This window comes from Macaca nemestrina, chromosome 3 (genome assembly GCF_043159975.1).
Source record: "Macaca nemestrina isolate mMacNem1 chromosome 3, mMacNem.hap1, whole genome shotgun sequence".
NCBI lineage: Eukaryota > Metazoa > Chordata > Mammalia > Primates > Cercopithecidae > Macaca > Macaca nemestrina.
Window position 1 is genome coordinate 135,360,046 of NC_092127.1, and position 13,133 is coordinate 135,373,178.

Genomic DNA, 13,133 nt, shown 5'->3' on the forward strand with positions numbered 1-13,133 from the left:
CACAAAACTTTGGAAAACAAAAAGCTGATAGAAGAGTGGTAAATGATGCAGCACCTCAGAGGAGACCTTAGCTTAGAGCCATTGAAGAAAGACTTTGGAAAAAAAAGGAAGCAGCGTATCCTGCAGAACCCCAGATGGGAAGCTCATGTTGAGGCAATGGGCTGAAAGCATGGGATTAGTTGCAAGTCTGCATATAATCATCTCAAACCCATGTCCACAACATCATACCCCACTTCCGATGGAATGGTAATCAGAAATCTCATTCTTAGACGTGAAAATGAAGGTATTTTTATTCTAGAGAAAATGAGGAAGGCTAGAGGAACAAATGCTTGGTGTTCTTACATTCTGTGAGTCCTGTGGTTCTCTGTGTGATCACTAATAGGTAGGAATGCCAACTGAAAATAAAATCAAACACAGAGGTCACAGTCAGCTGTTAATGGACAATTAAACTGTCAATTAACATGTTTTAAAAAATAATATCACAATATGAAAGGCAAAATAAACAAACAAAAAAAATCCCCACAAGAGCAACTGAGGAGATAGGAGAATAATAATAGCAATAACAAGTAATAATATCTTCCAATTTATATCACCCAACAAATTAAATTTTATTAATCATGCTGCCATGAAAAATAAGCAATTGGAGAAAAGAAAGAGTTCTTGGAAATTAAATGTGTGAATGCCTAAAATATGCCAAAAAAATGAGAAAATAAATAAAGTTAAGGACATTTTTCAAAAAAGACAATTCTAGGAGGTCTAACATCTGACTGAATAGGAGTTACAGGAAAAAAAAGTCTAACCAAAGCAAAACAAAAATTTGCTGGAGGAGTTAAAGAACCATAAAGCTCCCCATTGAAAGGGCAAACTGAATCTCTAGCAAAATAATTTTCAAAAATACTGACAGAGAATCACGTTATGGAATTTTAGAATTCCAAAGTAAAATGAAGACTCTAAAAGCTCCCAGAGAGTAAAAGGAAGCAACTGGAAGGAAACAAGTTTCTGAATAGCTTCAGACTTCTCATCCACACAGTGGATGCTCGAAGGCAATGTAAAACTTCTACAAATTTCCTTGAAAAAAAATTATAGCTTGCTCTTTCCATCTAGAGCTTATGGTTCTTTAAGTACTATGTCTATATTTATTACTATATCTATCCATTTATCTATATATCTAGATGTACCCTTTTCTTTAAATAGCATCCTGCTCCCAATTCTCTTGGTTTCTTTCCTGGAACATCTATTAGTTAAATGTTAGATATCCTAGGTTTGTCTCTTTAATTTTGTTCTTATATTTTAGAGCTCTTTACCTATTTCTATATCCTAACAAACCATCAGTCATAAGTGTAGATTGAATAAAGATATTTTTAAATATGTGTAGTTGCATATGCTGCTTGCCTTCTGTGTTCCCTCTGGTACTTAAGGATGTGGTAATCCGTATACCCAGGAGTACACCAAGAAGGAAAAGACCTATGACCCAGGCCTTTTTGTTTTTTTTACAGCAAAATGTCTCTGATAAAACTCTGTTGGGAAATGTAATCATTTTATAAGAAAATCCTCTAATAAAAGGTAAAATAGCAACTGAGGGAGACAAAAGTTTTAACAGAAAAGAAATGGATCTAAGGTCACTACTTGGCACTGAGAAATCATGTATTTCTTCTTAATAATGCAAATAGTGTTCATTTTTTTACCTAAAATTAAAGCATGTGATTATTTTGTAAAGATTAGCAAGAAGCTTGAAGGTGGTCTAAGAGGGTAAATCCTCAATATCCTATCAGGAAGCAGAGAATGCAATATGTGTAGGTATATTATTTAGCAACATGAAGGGAACAAACAGAAAATAGTTGCTTGTACAGAATCTGCAGTAGGAATGGAAAGTAGTAAAAAAAAAAAAACAGTGATTTCCCTCATTTTAAGCCTTTTGTGCTCTATCTTACTTTTTAACATGTATATGTATCTGTTAATAAATATTTTAAATATATTTAAATAAACAGATTCAAAGCATGAGATGACAGATGTGTCGCAATTATAACCACCTTCAACTTGGTGATCAAACTAAATGAAGGCTAAGACATTCAACACTGAGAGAGAGCCTACTTCTTAGTCTTACTTGCCATACCTATAATTTTTCTTAGAGCAATTTACAACCAAAGAAGACAAAGGTACAGAGAGTTCATGTTTACTTTGAGAAAGCATTGGCCTTTCAACTCAATCTTCTGCCTAGAGTGGTATTCCAGAATAGCGCAAATGAAAGAAAACCAGTAACTAAAAATATTTTTAAATGTGATTATATATATATATATGAATATTATTCAGCTTTAAAAAAGAAGAAAATTCTTTCATTTGCAACAACATGAATGTACCTAGAAGACATCATGTTACGCGAAATAAGTCAGGTACAGAAAGATAAATACCTGATGATCTCATTTATTTATGCAATCCTAAAAAATCGAACTCATAAAAGCAGAGAGCAGAATGGTGGTTACCAGCAGCTGGGGGGTTGAAGGAGAATGAGAAGATGTTGTCAAAGGGTAAAAAGTTTCAGTAAGACTGGAGGAATTAATTATGGAGATCTATTGTATAACATGGTGACTATAGTTAATAACAATGTACTATGTACTTGAAAATGCTAAGAGAGTAGATTATAAATGTCCTCACTGCAAAAAAAAAAAATGTGAAGTGATGGGTATGTGAATTAACTTGATTTAATCATTCCACAATGTATACATATATCAAAATATTGCGTTGAACTCCATAATATTATACAGAAAAAAAAAAATAAGAAGAAGAACTCTTCAGAGTCACATTGCCAGTGTAACATTTCTAATTGCTACTAGTAAAATTTCCCTTTTGTATGAATCAGGAAATTGCTTGAATATGGGAGGGTCAAGGCTTGGTCTCTTTGAGGCTTGTGACCGTGGTGTGATGACTTCTAGGAGCTCAGAAAAAACCTGTATTGAATTGAGTTGAATGTGAGTAAGGTCCTGGCAATGTTTTATTTTAGAATATAAAGCAAGCAGTAGCAAGAATAGCAGAAAAATATCTCTTATTTTAAAATCTGCCTATTTTCCCTTCATTTCATCTTATTTCTTTGTGCCCTAAATATTCTTCACTTGACAGTCACATATCTATTGTAAATTTTAAACTCCTGTTCCTTAGAAAGAAGCAGAAGCATATTATTGGATTTTTGTATTTAATTTTGAAAATGTATTTTTTCTAAGGCAACAAATTTTAAAATTTTACCTTAAGAAATTCTCCATGTGTAGTTTCTATTAACTATGTATGTCCACAATGCAAAATTTAGTGAGTCAAATCTCAAAACGTGCTCATGAACATTGCCTAATATACTGCTTCCTTTTGTGATGGAGAACTCATTAAAGAATGTATTTAAATACCTCTAAAACATTTTATTTTACATGTAGTCCAAATTCATTATTAAAAGTTAAAAAATAATAAAAATACCAAAAAAGTTTTATGTAATCTTATTATCTATTCTACATAATATTCTTATTATCTATGATATTTATAACAATTATATTAATAAATTTATATTGATTCTAACATTCTGAGATTATTTATAATCATATTACATTAATAATATTATGTTTGGCTGCCAGATATTTTTCTGTGTAAAAAGTACGTAAAATGGCTGGGTGCAGTGGCTCACGCCTGTAATCCCAGCACTTTGGGAGGCTGAGGTGGGTGGATCACCTGAGGTCAGGAGTTTAAGCCTGGCCGACATGCTGAAAACTCATCTCTACTAAAAATACAAAAAATTAGCTGGGCATGGTGGTGGGCACCTGTAATCCCAGCTAGTTGGGAGGCTGAGGCAGGAGAATCTTGAACCCAGGGAGCAGAAGTTGCAGTGAGCCAAGATCATGCCACTGCACTCCAGCCTGGGCAACAAGAGCGAAACTTTGTCTCAAAAATAAAAAAATAAAATAAAACATATATAGATGGATCTGAATAAAATATATAAATAAATTATGCTTTTCACACCAACAGAAGCATATATTTCTGCAACCGTTTTCGTGTGCCAATGTATCATTAACACAATTCATTTTCTTGTCAATCAGTATAGATCTGCATCATTTTATCAGCAGCTGCATGGATTCTGATGTGTGGATATACATTATTCAGCCAATATCTTGATGTTGGACATATATATTTCCTACAATTTGTGACTAATACAAACTTATATAAACAAAAAATAAGCCACATACATATGCATACATATTTGAGCACATATATTCTTATTTCCTTAGAGTACATTGCCTATAAGTGAAATTGTTGGGTCAAAGGATCTGTACAATTCGAAGTCTTTTGATGCACATGCATCCGATTTTCCTGGGAAAACTGGTGCTAGTTTACATCCCAACCGCAATTAGGGAAATGCCTTTTCATTTACATATTTTACAATATCAGATATTATTATTATTTTTGTCACTGCCGCTCTGTTTGGTAAAAAATATTTAACTTGCATTTCTTCGCTTATTACTGAATTTCAACTTCTTTTTTCCTAGTGTTTATATTGTTTCTTTTGTGAATTGCCTGTTCATCCTCATTGTGTACTATTATTAGGGCGTGAAAAACTGTTAAGAAAGTTCCAACTTTTCTGTTATAAATAACATTTTATTTTCCAATAAATCTAGATTTTGAACTAGGTTTTGGCAAGTTATGAACATTCACATGCGGAAGACTCACTATTGTTTTGCATTTACAAGGCTTGCCAATGACAAACTGTTTTTTAGTCTCATGACAAACTGTTTCTTAGTCGTGTAATAGTACAAAACTATGCTGAAATGTTATATTTTGTTTGCCATAGAAACAAGGACAGAGAGACATATCTATTAAAGATTAGGATGATGAATTACATTTCTTTTCTTATGATAATGATGTTTTTAAGGGCTTATAATTTTAAAATAGATCATCTCAATGACCCTTAAAAGCTTTTTTTTCCAATATATTTATTCAAACATTTAACCACATTTCCCCAATTATCAGTGTTCACTTGTTTTAAATTCTTCTCAAATAGCAACATTTGCTGCACTTTGGTGTCAAATGTTGATACGCACATAGTGGTTTTTAATGTTTATTCTTCCTAAGGATAATGTTTTCCTCTCCTATTCTTTTATCCTTCTTTTCTCTCTTCTACCCTTCCCTTCTGTCATTGTATTTCTTCACTAGTTTACTTAAACGATATTGGACTACCATGATCACAGGAAAAGCACATTGACTTAAAAAAATACAAGATAGCCTTGCAGTGGATTGAAGGGTGGCTCCCCCCAAAAGATGTGTTCATGTCAACTCCCTGGAACTTTAAATGTCACCTTATTTGGGGGAGAAAAAAAAAAAAGTCTTTCCAGATGTAATTAAATTGACGATCTTGAGGTAAGCTAATCTTCCCGGATTATCTGGGCTCCAAATACAATGAGAAATGCCCTTATAAAAGACACAGAGAAGAACTGCACACGGACGGAGAGCAAAAAGCAGTGTGACCACAGAGGCAGAGACTGGAGTGATGCAGCCAAGAAATACCAAGGAATGCTGGCAGCCACCGCAAGCTGAAAAACATAAAGAACAGAATCTCCTCGAAAGCCTCTGGAGGAATTGTGGCCCTTGAGCTCAGACTTCTGACCTCCAAAACAACCATGAGAAAATAAATTTCTGTTGTTTTAAGTCATCCAATTTGCAGTAATTTGTTACAGCAGCCACAGGAAATTAATACAAGCACTAATATTGAAAATCTCACCCATTAAAATGGAATCTTCCTAATTCTGGAAACGTAATGAGGATTACTTTAATTAATTTGATTATTTCTCTCTGGGCGATGTGTGGTATCAATGCAGTGGTAAAAGAATACATGCTGGAGTATAAAACTACCTTAATTCAAGCTCCAACTCCAGCTCTTACTACCTGACTTACTTAGGACAATTGTATTAGCTTTTCTGAGACTCGGCTTCATCATCTAAAAAAAGGTGAAAATCATGGTACCTACTCATAAGGGTTGTTGTAAAGATTAAATGCGTTAATATATTTAGATTGCTTAGATCTTTCTAATAACCTGGCACATAGACATAACTGTTTGCTGTAATAAGCATTTTTACATTTATAAATAATTCCATATATACTGTATGGATTTTCTAGGGTCGTTGTAACAAAGTACCTCAAATGGAGTGGCTTAAAAACAGAAATGTATTGTGTCACAGTTCTGGAATGTAAAAATTTGAAATCAAGAAGTCAGCAATTTTGTTGCCATCGAGGGCTGTGAGGGCAAGATCTGTTCTAGGCTTCTCTCATTGGCTTATACATGGCCATCTTCTGTGTCTCTTCATTTCATCTTCCCTCTTCATGTGTCCATCTCTGTCTCTACATTTTCCCTTTTTGTAAAGACAACAGTTGCATTAGAACCCACCCTAGAGACTTCATTTTAACTTGATTACCTAGTAGAGGTCCTATCTCCAAATGAGGTCACATTCTGTGATACTGGGGACTGTGATTTCAATATGTCATTTTTGGGGCAATAAAATTCAATTGATAGCATAACTCCAGAATTCCACTCCAGTATATATCCCCCTCTTTGGCTTCCCTTTCCTTATATCCTTACCAAATGGATAATATTTAGAAATAAGGAAGCTTGAACTGAAAAAGTACTACATATGTGAGTGGGAGAAAGGTGAGGCAATCGTATGAAGGAGTTGGTAAATTGTGGGTTAATAAAAATGGAGTTTGCTATTCACCTTATTTGTATATGTTTACTTTTTCTTTAAAAAGTAGAATTCAAAGAGAAGCCTCCTATAATTATTTTTCTCTTTAGAATTTCTTCAAGAAATTTTTTGAAAATGTTTAGTATTACCCACAAGAAGCAGTTTTAGAAACATAGCTTTTTAAGTAAAACATTTTATAAGCAATAACAAGCAAAGTCTATATTTGATTTTTTTGTTTCTACCTTAGCACAAAAGGTTACATTTTAGACCAATAAAAATAAATTTCCAACTTCCATATATAATTCGTCAGGCATATAAAGAGAGATCTCTGGGAAAGACAGATACGGTAAAATGATGCTCTTCTGTAAAACCCAGGTTGAAAAGTACTCTTGCTCATTCCAAGAGAAGTTGGAAAATTATTCAAAGAAACATGTAGCAAAAAATAATTCACTTCTATTAAGAGGTAAATTATATACTTTAATAAGTGTTCAACGAGTACATTTTTGTCCTTTAACCTCACTCAACACCTTGACTCCCATGTATATAGCTAATATTTACAAAAGCTGTTGAGACAAAGAAATGTTTTAATCTCTATTAAGGCACTTCCCTCTATGAACAAATGTCTTACAGTAATTCCAGTTGAAACAGCCAAAACTCCACACCTTATGACGAAACATCAATAAGTACATTTTTAACAAATATTTATTTTTAAATTGTCTTTGAGCTCCTACTATGTGCAAGACCCCACATTATTAAAAGGGCACAAAGTTTTTCTTTTTCCAACACATGAATAAAAAGTTTGTTTTTTAAATGTTTGGTAGAGTATCCACCCTCAATGATCTATTCAGCAAGTTAGCATAGTACAGTAATTGGCATTCTTATTGACTGATCAAAAAAGCACAGGTGAAAAATTAAAATAATCTAAGGCTCATGAGACTGGGGCAGAAGACAGCTGCTTACCTAAAATTGTCATTCTCCGGAGACCTTATGTAGGACGTCTACACGGTGGAGTCCCTCTCACTAACAATCTTTCCTATTGAAAGCTATACTCAGTGGCCAGCACTATGAAAATTATTTGTTTAATTATAATGTGTTATAAAATCTCCAGGGTTTATTAAAATTCATGACTTATACAAGAAGCATTTACCACCAGGAACCAATAGGGGCTCGATGAAAATAGGCACTACTAAAATAAATTTACAATTTTTTTGGCATTGGTCATTATATTTGTAGATCAGGGAACTCAAAAATGTAATGCATCTCAATTTAAAAAAACATGTTGAACAAATGCCTTAATATGGGGGAAATTAAAAAATATGTATTGGATAATAGTATAGTTGGTTGAACTAGCTAAACAACTACGTATAGAAAGACAGTCAATTAGAGGAATGAGATTAGCTCTGATGTGGAAAAGGAGAAGTCTTTGATGACAGTCTACTGGATTCTCCACTAAACTTTGTTCTTGTTAAAATCAATGTCTTTTTTTGGGGAGGGTGGAAACGGAGTCTTGCTCTGTCACCCAGGCTGGAGTGCAGTGGTGCAATCTCAGCTCACTGCAACCTCCACCTCCTGGGTTCAAGCAATTCTCCTTCCTCAACCTCCCAAGTAGCTGGGACTACAGGCACATATCACCACGCCTGGATAATTTTTTGTATTTTAGTAGAGATGGGGTTTCGCCATGTTGCCCAGGCTGGTCTCGATCTCCTGAGCTCAGGCAATCTGCCCGCGTTGGCCTCCCAAAGTGTTAGGATTACAGGCCTGAGCCACCAAGCCCAGCCAAAAATCAGTGTCACTGACATTATAGGTAATGTGTAACTGAAATCTGAAGACAGTCAATAGTTTGAAAACATAGCCAATAACCTGGAAAACAGGATAAAGACTCAAATATTGGAGATTTATACCTAAATACGCTAAATAAGAGTAAAATATGTGTAGTTCCCTTTAAATTGTAAAGGCTATGACCAAGATTGTTATTTTTGCATGAACAAATAAATGAATGCCATATTAGACGGCATCAGAGTACCGGGTATCTTCAGAGATTTGTATTCATCTGGAATAGGTGTAGAGGATGAGTTTTTTCAGTGGTATATGGACTTGACACTATATCCTAAAAAACAGCTGAAGGGAGTTCTACCCTGGAGAAGTAAAGATAGTACCAATCTGCTTTATAAAGTTAAAGATTTTAAATAGATTGGGCAATTGACTTTTTCTTTGTGGACCCTGAGAAGAGAATTACAAGTAGACTTCAACTCGATATCAAGAAGATCTTTCTATGTGTCAAATCTATAATCTACATGGCAGTAGTATCTATCTGTGTCTTGTTCATCTCCGTATGCCCAGTGCCTAAAAAATGCCTGGCACATGAAAGTGCTCAGTAAATATTTATTGAGTGAGAATTTAGTAAGTTCCATATCTGTAGGATCTAAAGCATAGATTAGAAAATCCCCTAGCAGGACATTTGTGCATTCAGTTGATAAGGGATAGAGCAACTGTTATCCTATTTTTATTTTTTGTTTTCTTTTTAGCAGCTGACTCTTTTTTTATAAGAATTTTACATAAAAACTGGGTCTAGACCCAGTTCAACAAAGTTTCTCTGATTTTATCTGTTTTATATCTTGGGTTTTTATGTAAAGAAATTTTATCTGTTTTATATCTTGCATTTAACATCAGAATGTTACACAAACTTTTGTTGCTGAATTCCTTCATAAGTAAAATGAAATAACATTAGCTTATGGTTGATATTCCTTTTGAATCTAAAAACCTATAATGCAAATAAATATTTAAAATACAGTGTATGTGAGATGTCATATTAGAAGTAAAAATGTGGAAAGTGACAGATGGTCACTGAGTGCCTACGATATACCAGACTTCATATTAGGCTCTCTTTGTTTGATAATTTTAAGGTTTCAATTGAAGAAAGAATTACTTCTGATTAAGCTAAAAAGATGATCTCATGGAGGAGATGGAATTTGAGTTAAATCTAAAATGGTTTCAATAAGTAAAAAATGAAAGAGCATTATAGGCAATAAGCTTAATTTCTTTGTTTTTTTAAATAGAACTATAATAAAGTAACTTCGTGACGAAATTCCAAAAATCTACAAAGGCATTACATTTTAATCATTTAGAACAATTCTAAGTATCAAGAAAAAAACTAATATTGAAAACAAACCCCCCATCATTTGCAGTGGGAAAAATCAACAGCATGTACCTCCTGATGTAATTCACCAAGAAAAACATAACATCACTTTTGCACTTCCTGTCAGAAGCACACAACCTGAGTCTAATCATGAGAAAATATTGACAAACTCAAATTCTGGGCTATTTAAAAACATAAGGAATTTGCATTATTTCAAAGTGTCAATGTTGTGAAACACAAAGCGTTAGAAGCAGTTCCAGATTAAAAGAGACTAAAGAAGAGGTGGAGCAAGGTGGCCAAATAGAACCTTCCAGTGATCATCCCCTCTGCCTCTTCAGGAACACCAAAATGAACAACTGTCCACCCAAAAGAGCACCTTCATAGGAGACAAAAATCAGGACAGTGATCACAGTACCTGATTTTAACATCATAGCAAGGAAAAAGGCTCTGAAGAGGATGGGAAAGACAGTCTTGAATTGTTGACACCACCCCTCTCATATGCCCTGGCAGTGGCCATCAGGCACAGAGAGGATTCTGTGTGCTTGGAGGAGGGAGAGCACAGTGATTGTGGGACTTTGTGTTGGAACTCAGTTGTAGTCTTGTCACAACAGAAAGCAACACAGGGCAGAATTCAGCCAGCACCTGTGGAGGGAGCATTTAAACCAGTCCTAGCCAGAGGTGACTGTCCATCTCAATAGGAGCCAAAAATCAGGTGAGTGATCACAGTACCTGGTTTTAACATCATAGCAAGGAAAAAGGCTCTGAAGAGGATGAACTCTGATGAGTTCTGGCTAGCCTCAACACTGTGGGCTAAAGGGCTCTGGAGTCCCAAATAAATTGAAAGGCAGTCTAGACCACGAGGACTGCAAAACTGGGCAAATCCTGGTGCTGCGCTGGGTTTGGAACCAGTGGACTTGGGGTACATAAAACCTAGTGAGACATCAATTGGGGTGGCCAAGGGAGTGATTGCCTCACCCCTCCCTCAACTCCAGGCAATGCAGCTCACAACTTCAGGAGAAACTCCTTCTACATGAAGAAAAGAGAGGGAAATGTAAAAAGGACATTGTCTTGCAACTTGGATACCAGCTTGGCCGCAGTAAAATAAAGTACCAAACACAGTCCTGAAGTCCCCATTCCAGGCCCTAGCTCTCAGATAACATTTCTAGACACACCCTAGGCCAGAAGGGAACCCGCTGCCTGGAATGAAAGAACCCTGTCCTGGCAGGATTCACCAGTCGCTCACTAAAGAGCCCTTGGGCTTTGAATAAACATCAGTGGTAGCCAGGCAGTACTCATCATGGACCTTTGGCGAGACCCAATACTGTGCTGGCTTCAGATGTGACCCAGCACATTCCCAGCTGTGGTGGCCATGGGGAGAGATTCCTTCTGCTTGAGTAAAGAAGAGTAAAGAGTACAGGGAACTTTTGTCTTGCTAGTTGAGTAAAGAAGAGTAAAGAGTACAGGGGACTTTGTCTTGTTAGTTAAGCACAAGCTCCAGTCACAGTAAAATAAAGCACTCGTACATTCCTAAATTTCCTGACTCCAGGCCCTAGTTCTCAGACAGTGCTTTTAAACCCACCCCGGGCCAGAAGGGAACTCACTTCTCTGAAGGGAAAGACACAAGCCTGGTTGAATTCACCACTTGCTGAATAAAGAGCTCTTGGGCCATCAGTGGTAACCCGGCAATAGTCACCACAGACCTTGGGCAAAACCCAGTACTATGCTTGCCGCAGGTCTGACCCAGACACCTGGGACCAATCCTGGAGTAACAGAGATATGTGACCTTTCAGAGAATTCAAAACATCTGTTTTAAGGAAGTACAATGAAATTCAAGATAATGCAGAGAAGGAATTCAGAATCTTAACAGATAACTTTAACAAAGAAGTTAAAATAATTTTAAGAAACCAAGCAGAAATTCTGAGGCTGAAAAATTCAGTTGACATACTGAAGAATGCATCAGTCTTTTAACAGCAGAATTGATCAGGCAAAAGAAAGGGTTAGCGAGCTTCCAACAGACTATTTGAAAATACACAGTCAGAGGAGATGAAAGAAAAAAGAATAAAAAACAATGACACACAGCTACAAGACCTAGAAAAGAGCCTCAAAAGGTCAAATCTAAGAGTTATTGGCAATAAAGAGAAATTAGAGAGAGATATCAGGATAGACAATTTATTAAAAGGGATAATGGCAGAGCGCATCCCAAACTTACAACAAAAATATTAATATTCAAGTACAAGAAGGTTATAGAACACTAAACCAGCAGATTTAATCCAAGTAAGACTACCTCAAGACGTAATAATCAAACTTCCAAAGGTCAAGGATGAAGAAAGGATCCTAAAGGTAACAAAATAAAAGAAATAAATAACATACAAAGGAGTTCCAATATGTCTGGAGGCGGCTTTCTCAGTGGAAACATTACATGCTAGGAAAGAGTGGCAAGATATATTTAAAGTGATTAAGGAAAAAAAAAATGTTATCCTAGAACAGTGTATTCAGTGAAAATATCATTCAAACATGAAATGTTTCTCAGACAGACAAAAGCTAAGGGGATATCATCAATACCAGATCTGTCCTACTAAAGGGATTTCTTCAATCTGAAAGAAAAAGACATTAACAAGCAATAGGAAACGATGTGAAGATAAAAAACTCACTGATAAATAAGTACCACTAATAAGTATACAGAAAAGCACAGAGTATTATAACACCGTAATTGTGGAGTGTGAACTACTCATATCTTCAGTAGAAAAACTAGAAGATAAACCAATCAAAAATAATAACTATAACAACTTTTCAACACATAGACATTATATACATATGAGATAAAAATATAAAAAAAATTAAAAGTTAACAAGCAGGGGCAGGGGTGGAATGAAGTTAAGGTGTAGAGTTGTTGTTACTTTTTTCTTTGCTTATTTGTTAATTGTTTCTAAAATTAACACCAGTTAGTGTTAAGTTGTCATCAGTTTAAAGTAATGGGTTATTAGATGTTATTTGCAAGCCCCATGGTAACCTCAAATCAAAAAACCTACAACAGATACACAAAAAGTAAAGAGTAAGAAATTAAAACATAGCACCAGGGAAAATTACTTTCACAAAAAGGAAACCAGGAAGGTAAGAAGAAAGGAAAACAAGTCCACAAAACAAAAAGGAACCAAATAACAAAATGTTAATAGTAAGCCCTTATCAATAATAACACTGAATGTAAATGGACTAATTGCTCCAATCTAAAAACATAAAGAATGGTAAAAGATATTCCATGCAAATGGAAAGTAAATATAAGCAGGAGTCGCTATCCT

The 13,133-nt window shown here is 35.1% G+C and overlaps 1 long non-coding RNA gene across 1 annotated transcript in view; it reads right to left on the minus strand.

The window, feature by feature from the left end:
- Positions 1 to 301: 301 nt before the first annotated feature.
- Positions 302 to 13,133, minus strand: part of LOC105477315 (uncharacterized) — an 84,925-nt gene continuing 72,093 nt past the window's right edge. Inside the window, exon 5 of the long non-coding RNA XR_984609.2 lies at positions 302 to 395. This is a non-coding gene — a long non-coding RNA (uncharacterized lncRNA). The remainder of the gene's footprint in view (positions 396 to 13,133) is intronic.